General features: G+C 35.4%; 1 long non-coding RNA gene across 1 annotated transcript; it reads left to right on the top strand.

Annotated features, from left to right (window-relative positions):
* Positions 1-275: 275 nt before the first annotated feature.
* Positions 276-6,833, top strand: LOC141598282 (uncharacterized). The gene is made up of 3 exons (XR_012523394.1): positions 276-380; positions 4,800-4,908; positions 6,618-6,833. It is a non-coding gene; the product is annotated as an uncharacterized LOC141598282 (long non-coding RNA).
* The last annotated feature ends 4,112 nt before the right edge of the window (positions 6,834-10,945 follow it).

Genomic DNA, 10,945 nt, shown 5'->3' with positions numbered 1-10,945 from the left:
TTTCTTTTCTTTTTTCTGATTTTCTTATGTTCATCATCATCTTTCCCAAAAACCAAAAGAAAACACCATTTTTACATAATTTCAAGCTAAAATCGTCACATCTCCCTCATTTCTACTCGGATTTTCACGAAATTTACATTTACGGAATCCTCTCGTCGAGATCTACAACCTTGTATGTTTTAATTTCAGTTTTCTTGAAGTTGTTTTAAGACGAATTTTCGGTAATTTCGGTATTTATGTACTTATTATGGTGTTTTTATTGTTTAATTAGGTGAAGAATTGGAGGACGAGTTTGGAGACTCGTATATTGTCGAGGATAGCGGCTAGTGCTTGTTAGGGTTTGGTTTTTAAGGTGCTAATTGCTCATTTTCTAGCTTAAGGTAACATATTTCGAGTTACTCGACGAAAGATCGTCACATGCTTTGTTGTTTTTGGATGTTTTGTGATTTTTGGTTTGAGTAGAAATTTTCACATGTTAAAATTTGATGCATGCATGCTTAATTTATGCCTTTTGGTTAGTTTAAGTTAGGATATTAGTATGGGAACGATTAATTAATGTTTAGACGATGTTAAAATGAACAAAAACGGAAAAAAAAAAAAGAGGAGTAATAGGTGGCGGCAGCAGCCCGGCAGGCCCATGGCTGGCCCACGGTTGGCCCGGGTCGGCCCGTTGCTTGTTTCGCGGTTTTCCATGCATTGTTCGTCATTTTAGGTTCATTAATGAGATAATTAGAATAGGTAATGTATGGGTAAACTTTTGAATTAAATCAAATTAGTAGTAAAAATTATGTTAAAGGTAAAAATTATATTTATTTTGGTAGTTGCACATGTTAGTATAGGTTAGAAAATGAAATTTGTAAAGATTAGGCTCAGAATGAATTATAAAGCGATAATTGTAATGTTTTGTTGATTGTCTTGAAAAACGAGCCTTAGTCCCTTTGATCGATGCGATGTCGATTAATTGAGTGATTGGTCACCGCAATTTAACCCGTACTGTCGCAGGTCAGGGGTTGCGGGTAAAAATTCGGTTGAATGAATTAGATAATCGGCCTTTTTCTTGTTTTAGGCCATTTATTATATTTTTATTTCACATGTGTAATTAGTTGATTTAAGTAGCTTCTTATATTGTAGAAACGGCCCTAGATTCCCTGAAGCCTTTAACATGGTTAATATTGTTAGAATTGGAAATTAGTATTGAATACTTATTGAGGATATTGTTGGATTGTTTGCTGAATAGACGTTTATATAGCCTTTCACATGATAGAATGTTAGCATTTAGGTTGGTAAGTTGGACTTTTTGTCCTCTTATGGTTAAGTGGGTGTCTTACTTGTCTTGTGTGGTGTGGGCTAAAGTATTCAAGCTGGGACTAGGTCCTAGGTGAGTATTTCGGCCTTCATCATAGATAGGTCTTTATAGTCTTTGACGAGTATATGTTCACTGCTTGATAGCCTTTGTGTTCCTGACTAGTGGATTTATATCCAAGTTGGGGCATGACCTCGTTACTTATTTTGATAGTAAGTGGTCAGCTTAAGTACTAGCCAACCCTTTGGTGGACTCCTTAGGGTACTCACTTTGTTTTAGAAAAATTGTGGGTCTTGGGTGCGGTGGTGTGTATCCGCATGTCTAGGTCTGCGCAGATTTTAGACTAGGGTTGTGTTGTGTCTTGGCCATGTTTTATTAATATTAACCGTTGAGCCAAGATACCGGTTCGATTACCTTCCCTACCTCGTGGTATAGACTCGAGTTACAGAGTGACTATTGACGGTGCTAAGAACTTATGCTTGTCTTTGATATATTGCCCTTTCTTGTATGGTGACTTTATGAACTGTAATAGGTGAGATGTAAGCCGGTTCTGATTGATAAAGTTTGGATTACTATTTGTTATATGATTCACATGATAGTTTAGTTTGGTCAGTTTAGGGGTCATAGGTTAGATTACATGATAATTACATTGTTTATCATATTGTTTACATGTTACATTACATGTTACATTAATTTTGACGATTCGTGGCTGGGAGGACTCGAAGTTACTCCCCACTGAATTGTGGCTTTCGTGTTTGTATAAAATGCGATTGACAGGTTGTTGATGCTTTGTTGGGGTCACGAGGCAGCTAGTGAGCATAAGGAACCTTGGACCTAGTTTTGGCTATTCTTATAGTAAACCTTTTAACTTTTGGTTTTGTATATAATTTGAAGGGACATATGTCTCCCTTTTCTATTTTGGGTTTGTATCTTTACTTTTTCTTATCGTTAGCTATGTATGTAAATTAGTTCGTTAGCATTGCAGGTTTTGGCACCCGCCTATTGGGAATGTTGGAAATGTTGTGATTGGTTTAGAAAAATCTTTTGAAATTACAGGTTTTTGGCTTGTTGAACCAATTACAAACATATCCTGTCAGTTTTTCCGTAGAATTTACGCCTTTATTTAACGCTAATTTTAAGGGTGTCACAGTTGGTATCAGAGCCTATTGCTCCCGACGCACGTTTGTGCACCCCATTTAAAAGCACTTGACCTTTAAATAATAAACTTGAGAGATGGGTAGGATGGGTAGAATTAGGATTTTATGTGGTAGTCTGTTTGTGATTGCTAATTGTTAGGTACTAATTAATTTTCGTCTTTCAAATTCCTCTTCTCTCGCCTTGGTAACTACTCTTCAATTCTTTCCCCCGATTCATCCTTAGTTCGTTTCCTTCTTATAATAAAAGTCCATGTGGACACCTTCCTTTTATTCCGCAGGATAGTTCCCTTGTTCAAGAGAACCCGGTTTTGAGAGAATGTATCATTGGAGGGCGTGAACGAGTTGAGAAATTGATTGTTTAAGGTTTGAGTTGTATAGGAGAATATAACTTGGGATCCTTAGGTTAGTCTTGTTAGTTGTGCTTGATATGAGAGACTTAGTATTGAGAAGAATTTGTTAATCCTATAGTTTTATAGACCTTGAGGTCGCATTGAGTACTTGAGATGATGGGATGGTGTTGTAGCTGAGTGTAGCTGAGTGTAGTTCCGCTTTTGGCAATCCTTAATAAGTAAAAGGATAGAGGAACTTGAGATCCTATTGATTTTTCGGATTTTTGGGGTTGGTATGCTACTACCTTGTTTTGAAATGAAAACCTTGTAGAATGTTTGAGGAACCCATAGTTGACACTAGTTGGATACGAATATAACTTTGTTGGAAGCCTTGACCTTAGGCTTGTGAAAGTTATTTTGGAATGTTATTGTAAATTTGGACCTTATATTTAATCCTGTGAGGAATCTTTCTATTGGAATTGGAATATTGTTGGAAAATTGAGTGAACCTTTCTCGATGTACCGATTTTCCTAATTCCGATCTCTGACAATTGTCATTCTTGCTATTCTGGCTTGTTCCCTTGTGTTCGCCTTTATGGAACTCATTTGACCTTTTGAGTGAAGCGTCTTGTTCGTTGACATCTTTATTGACTTCATCCAAAAATTCCACCTTTAAGAGTTCAATTCCTTCTTGTCTGTTGGGTGTGAGTTCCCTATCGCGACTTGCACTTCTCGTTCCCGAGTTATTTTCCATCTTGCATAGATTCTATATAATTTGAGTAAACTTTTGGTTCATTTTTCCTTAATTTGGAGTTAAATCTACAAATTGACCTCTTTCTATAACATTTGAAAATGATTTCTCACTCTCTTTCAACCCTAGTGTTCAATTGGATACCTAAGCTATTTCTCGTTTTGTGTAATGATTCCTTTTTCTTACTCTTTTTCCGCGTTACTAAGCCGTATTTAATCATAATTAGTAAAGATATTATTCTTATTATAGAATTTTAAACTAAAAGTTTGAAAATGCTTTTATGATTTTCAATGGTTTTAACATTGGTGAATGTTAAATCTCGTTGTTGGAGACGTCCCAATAATGGGTTTTCTCATTTATTGGTGTAGAAATAATTTTTATGTCTTGATATGAATGTGGATGTTCTTGTCTGATCAACGAGAGTATCACCGTTTCATTGAAAAGATACCTGTATTTTCTTATAACTATATTATTAAGATGTTGTATACTATGATTTCTCCTTCTGAGTTTCGAGGACGAAACTTTTTAAAAGGAGGGGTGATTGTAACGCCCCGTAATTTCGGACCGTTAATATATTTCGGAAATAATTTAGTAATCAAATAAAATTTGATATTAATGTATTTAAAGTAAAAATAATTCAAAGAAATATAATTTTATTATATTTTGAGGTAAAGTATTTATTTTGATAGTTTCGAGATGTTTAAAAATAGTTTAAACCGTGTAAAACTTTTTATTTCGAAATAAGGGCGTATCGGGGGGAAAATGACAATTCTTTTGAACGTTGGGTAAACGAATTTGGAAATGGGTCGTATGAGTATTCAATTTTCTTGTAATCTCGTGTTTAAGAACTTTGGTCTTGTCGGAATTTGCATTTGACTTACGGTTTTAATTATTATCGAAACGAGTCAAAACCGACTCGAAAAATCCCGACTCAAACCCGACTCCCTCCTTTCCTTTCTCCCTTTCTCGCGGACCAAACCCCCTCCCCCTTTCTTTTCTTTTTTCTGATTTTCTTATGTTCATCATCATCTTTCCCAAAAACCAAAAGAAAACACCATTTTTACATAATTTCAAGCTAAAATCGTCACATCTCCCTCATTTCTACTCGGATTTTCACGAAATTTACATTTCCGGAATCCTCTCGTCGAGATCTACAACCTTGTATGTTTTAATTTCAGTTTTCTTGAAGTTGTTTTAAGACGAATTTTCGGTAATTTCGGTATTTATGTACTTATTATGGTGTTTTTATTGTTTAATTAGGTGAAGAATTGGAGGACGAGTTTGGGGACTCGTATATTGTCGAGGATAGCGGCTAGTGCTTGTTAGGGTTTGGTTTTTAAGGTGCTAATTGCTCATTTTCTAGCTTAAGGTAACATATTTCGAGTTACTCGACGAAAGATCGTCACATGCTTTGTTGTTTTTGGATGTTTTGTGATTTTTGGTTTGAGTAGAAATTTTCACATGTTAAAATTTGATGCATGCATGCTTAATTTATGCCTTTTGGTTAGTTTAAGTTAGGATATTAGTATGGGAACGATTAATTAATATTTAGACGATGTTAAAATGAATAAAAACGGAAAAAAAAAAAAGAGGAGTAATAGGTGGCGGCAGCATCCCGGCAGGCCCATGGCTGGCCCACGGCTGGCCCGGGTCGGCCCGTTGCTTGTTTCGCGGTTTTCCATGCATTGTTCGTCATTTTAGGTTCATTAATGAGATAATTAGAATAAGTAATGTATGGGTAAACTTTTGAATTAAATCAAATTAGTAGTAAAAATTATGTTAAAGGTAAAAATTATATTTATTTTGGTAGTTGCACATGTTAGTATAGGTTAGAAAATGAAATTTGTAAAGATTAGGCTCAGAATGAATTATATAGCGATAATTGTAATGTTTTGTTGATTGTGCCGAAAACTGAGCCTTAGTCCCTTTGACTGATGCGATGTCAGTTAATTGAGTGATTGGTCACCATAATTTAACCCGCACTGTCCGCAGGTGGGGTTGCGGGTAAAAAAATTCGGTTGAATGAATTAGATAATCGGCCTTTTTCTTGTTTTAGGCCATTTATTATATTTTTATTTCACATGTGTAATTAGTTGATTTAAGTAGCTTCTTATATTGTAGAAACGGCCCTAGATTCCATGAAGCCTTTAACATGGTTAATATTGTTAGAATTGGAAATTAGTATTGAATACTTATTGAGGATATTGTTGGATTGTTTGTTGAATAGACGTTTATATAGCCTTTCACATGATAGAATGTTAGCATTTAGGTTGGTAAGTTGGACTTTTTGTCCTCTTATGGTTAAGTGGGTGTCTTACTTGTCTTGTGTGGTGTGGGCTAAAGTATTCAAGTCGGGACTAGCCGGGACTAGGTCCTAGGTGAGTATTTCGCCTTCATCATAGATAGGTCTTTATAGTCTTTGACGAGTATATGTTCACTGCTTGATAGCCTTTGTGTTTCTGACTAGTGGATTTATATCCAAGTTGGGGCATGACCTCGTTACTTATTTTGATAGTAAGTGGTCAACTTAAGTACTAGCCAACCCTTTGGTGGACTCCTTAGGGTACTCACTTTGTTTTAGAAAAATTGTGGGTCTTGGGTGCGGTGGTGTGTATCCGCATGTCTAGGTCTGCTTGATTTTAGGCTAGGGTTGTGTTGTGTCTTGGCCATGTTTTATTAATATTAACCGCCGAGCCAAGATACCGGTTCGATTACCTTCCCTACCTCGTGGTATAGACTCGAGTTCTGAGTGACTATTGACGGTGCTAAGAACTTATGCCTGTCTTTGATATATTGCCCTTTCTTGTATGGTGACTTTATGAACTCGTAATAGGTGAGATGTAAGCCGGTTCTGATTGATAAAGTTTGGATTACTATTTGTTATATGATTCACATGATAGTTTAGTTTGGTCAGTTTAGGGGTCATAGGTTAGATTACATGATAATTACATTGTTTATCATATTGTTTACATGTTACATTACATGTTACATTAATTTTGACGATTCGTGGCTGGGAGGACTCGAAGTTACTCCCCACTGAATTGTGGCTTTCGTGTTTGTATAAAATGCGATTGACAGGTTGTTGATGCTTTGTTGGGGTCACAGACGAGCTAGTGAGCATAAGGAAACTTGGACCTAGTTTTGGCTATTCTTATAGTAAACCTTTTAACTTTTGGTTTTGTATATAATTTGAAGGGACATATGTCTCCCTTTTCTATTTTGGGTTTGTATCTTTACTTTTTCTTATCGTTAGCTATGTATGTAAATTAGTTCGTTAGCATTGCAGGTTTTGGCACCCGCCTATTGGGAATGTTGGAAATGTTGTGATTGGTTTAGAAAAATCTTTTGAAATTACAGGTTTTTGGCTTGTTGAACCAATTACAAACATATCCTGTCAGTTTTTCCGTAGAATTTACGCCTTTATTTAACGCTAATTTTAAGGGTGTCACAATTCTTCCCATCAAAGACAGGACACTTTAGATACTTGGAATCCATTTCACACGTGTAAGGCAGTGGAATAAAAAGTAAATAAAATAAAAAGAGATAGACGGATCAGCCTCTTTGCGGTTAGGCAATCAAGAGCACGAGGCTCTGATACCAATTGAAGAGTCTATCAACCCAAAATACTCAAGAGGGGGAGTGAATTGAGTATAAAAACTTTAGCCCACTTTTTCGATTGTTCGTATGAGCGTGAACTAATAATTAATTATTTAAAGTTTATTGATTCATCCTTAACTAATTAATCAATCAATGTAAAACGCAAACAAAAGAACGAAGGAAAACGAGTGACACACGTGGTTTTGAAGTGGTTGAGTTTCACAAGTCGAAACCTACGTCCACTATTCTCCATTAATAATTTTAGTACCTTTCTACAGATTACAAAATTATCAACCCACTCGTACAACTAACTCTAGTTGTAACTCAAATGAGTATCGTTAAATACTCGGTTTGTCTAACTTAAGTTAATAAGAAAGTGTTCAATTGTTCTTCTAGTGTTCACAATATGAACGAGTAAAAAACAATATTTAAGCGCTATTATCCAATAACGTAATCCTTAGAAATAAAGAGCAATATGAAGCACAACTTTTCGTAAGAGATTTTCGAATGCAAAACAATTTAAATAATTGATTAAAACTTATACTCGATTTGTTTGCAAAGGAATTTAAATATCGCAAAAAGTTGATTTTAAAAAAAGGAATACTTGTGTGTGTACATATAGTAAAGAAGAGAACTAGGGTTTAGTCGAAACCCTAGAAGGTGCCGTGAGGCCCTAGTGATTTTTTTTTTAAGAAACAAATCTTATCTCCTTTTACTTTAATTCATTTCATATTTCATTTAATTAATTAAGATAAATCTAAATAATTCTTAAGATATGAAAATATCTTGTAACAACTTATTCTAGATTTAACCTAATAGATTACTTAATCAAGAGGTTAGAACGAAATGGATGACGGTTCATAATCCCATCCTTTATTTCGAAACCCTTATGTGAAATATGGATGTATGAATTAGGGTTTAGATCTAAATAAATTTGAGAACCCTAGATAGCATGACAACTCATAAGGTGTTTTACTAATCAATAGGATATCAAAAATTATTTAATCTAATCAAACCCGTATCTCCTTTCTATAATACACACACGTACAATCACGAAATATATAAAAGATTTTTGAAGGAAATGTAGGTTCATATACATACTAACATACTCATATATGTCAAATAATTTGTCATAAAATTAAAACGGATTTTATGCATGCAAACAAAATATAAATAGAAGAGAAATCACATCCTTACATTGATGTTTCGGTTTTATTGGGCACAAAAGAAATCTCCTTTTCTTTTGTTCTTGAGCTTTCCTTATGGATGAACAAGATCTAAGTATAAGATCTCTCCCTAAGCTTTATACCCAAGGCTTTCTCTTAATCTAATTAATATTATTTTGAGCTAGTATAATATTAATTTAGGTAGAAAATTGAACCAAAAATAAATTGTAACACTTAAATATTTTCGGTTTTTATGAGAGAAGATTAGGAGGATTTATTCTCTCTAGGATTGTTAATTTTTGGGAGAACAAGTGAATGAATATGATACAATACATTTTGTATATAATTAGGTAAAAATATGAGAAAACCATCATGGTTTTCTCTTCTCAAAAACCGGGTGGTAGGGGGGGTCTTTTGGGTGAGCCAATGCATGAAGTTGTTGCTCTTAACAATGTTCATAGGCTTGCATGGCTAGACCATTAGGTAATTATTATGTTTACTTAATAAATTAATCAACACAATATTAACCCAATACCCCATTATTTCGGTACAATCATAATATGGTGTCCATATTATTTTTGTCAATTTCTCAATATGTAACATGTCACATGTAACATAATTTGTTATGTATTTTTAACATATTAAAAATCAACGTATTAATAAAAATACGTCACATACAAAAATCGATTTAGTAATTTCATAATTACTTGTGCCGAAATATTTTTACCAATTTATAAATCGCATTTACAAAAATTCATTCAATTCCGATTGTTTCCTTAAACAATAATTTCATCCGAGTAATGAAACAATTCGATTACTCAGACCGTATCTCATTTAATCACATTTCAATATGATACGTAAATTTTTCTTCCAAAATCGTCCGTCAATTTTCAAGTAATTTAATTAACTCGTAACGTTATACGATTAATTAAATAATCAATTAAGAGTATTGCCCTTTAGGTATGACCTAGGGGGTCAACTGATCACCACCGTCACACGACAGTAATGTCAAACTCTAGTCAGCCAATCATTACCGATATATGTTGACCAGTTGACAGTAACAATATTACTTCCCAATTGTATTCATTTTAATGAGACTTAAACATGTGATCATCATGATCAACAGTCGTGATCGCATTATTGTCGGAGGACATATATTCCAACAATCTCCCACTTGTCCTCGACAAGTGTGCGTCACCAATTCTCTTGTCCTATTACTATCTCCCACTCAATGCAAGGTGTCTTTCAGGTCGTACTTGCAAGTGATCATATCGAGAGTGGTTTCCTCGATCTGGAGAATAACTGATTGACCGGACTTATCTATCATAGATACTTTCCGAGCGTGGCCACGCATTTCCAGTTCATTACTCCTCGAGTGGCCCTGAGATATTGTTATAACCCTGACTAGGGATGGACAATTCCTATCGCACTCATTCCCTTCGACAAGCCACAGCCATCATAACCCAAAATATGCCCATTTGACCCCATTTACGAAGGTCGTAGTAACACAAATCAAAGTTAATCAAATCGTGCCATCTTAGGAGAATAGTCTTTAGTCAAAAGAATCGACTCATTTGAATACTATAGTAGCTCTCGCCACGACCAGGCTATATAAATTTGCCGAACTCTATAAGCGGTCATAAGGCCCGACAAAATGTTCCTAACAATCTGCCCTATGTGATCGACTAGTCATCTCATATGACTCTATGGCACTTGAACTTGCCATCAATCGCCTCACACTCTAGTCACTTCGAGACGTCACCTCATACAAGTGACTATGGGCAAATACTATGTTAATCCGTGTTCACTTTAACGGGGTTCAATTGTCTCTACAACCCGTTTGGATGTAACAAAGTATAAATTAAAGATAAAAGACAAATGTGATTATGAACATGAACAAAAACAACACTTTTATTTCATTTCAAAATCTAACAAAAATTTGGTACACGTTTAAGTCCCATGGACGTAACATGTCCATCATGCTTAGCCTGCGATAAAGGCTTGGTGAGCGGATCGGCTATGTTGTCATCCGTCCCAACTTTACAAATCGCAATTTCCTTTCTTTCAATGAAATCTCTAATTACATGATACTTTCTAAGTACATGTCTAGATCTATTACTAGACTTTGGCTCCTTAGCTTGGAAGATCGTCCCACTATTATCACAATAGAGAGTGATGGGATCATCGGCGGTAGGTACTACTTTTAGACCTTCCGTGAATTGCTTGATCCACATAGCTTCCTTGGCAGCTTCTGATGCTGCTATGTACTCAGCCTCCGTAGTAGAATCCGCGGTTACAGCTTCCTTGAAGCTTCTCCAGCTTACGGCACCACCATTGAGCATGAAAACAAAACCAGCTTGTGATTTCATGTCATCTCTATCTGTTTGAAAACTTGAGTCCGTGTATCCATTAACACGCAACTCAGTGTCTCCTCCAAACACAAGGATAGAGTCCTTAGTTCTTCTCAAGTACTTAAGGATGTTCTTGACAGCAATCCAGTGACTCTCACCTGGATTTCCTTGATATCTACTCGTCATGCTCAAGGCATACGAGACATCGAGACGCGTGCATATCATGGCATACATGATTGATCCAACAAATGAAGCGTAAGGGATCAACTTCATGCATTCAACATCATGGGGT

This window comes from Silene latifolia, chromosome 9 (assembly GCF_048544455.1).
Source record: "Silene latifolia isolate original U9 population chromosome 9, ASM4854445v1, whole genome shotgun sequence".
In the NCBI taxonomy this organism is placed as follows: Eukaryota; Viridiplantae; Streptophyta; class Magnoliopsida; order Caryophyllales; family Caryophyllaceae; genus Silene; species Silene latifolia.
Note: the sequence above shows the minus strand (reverse complement) of the source record. Positions and strands in the feature narration are given on the sequence as shown.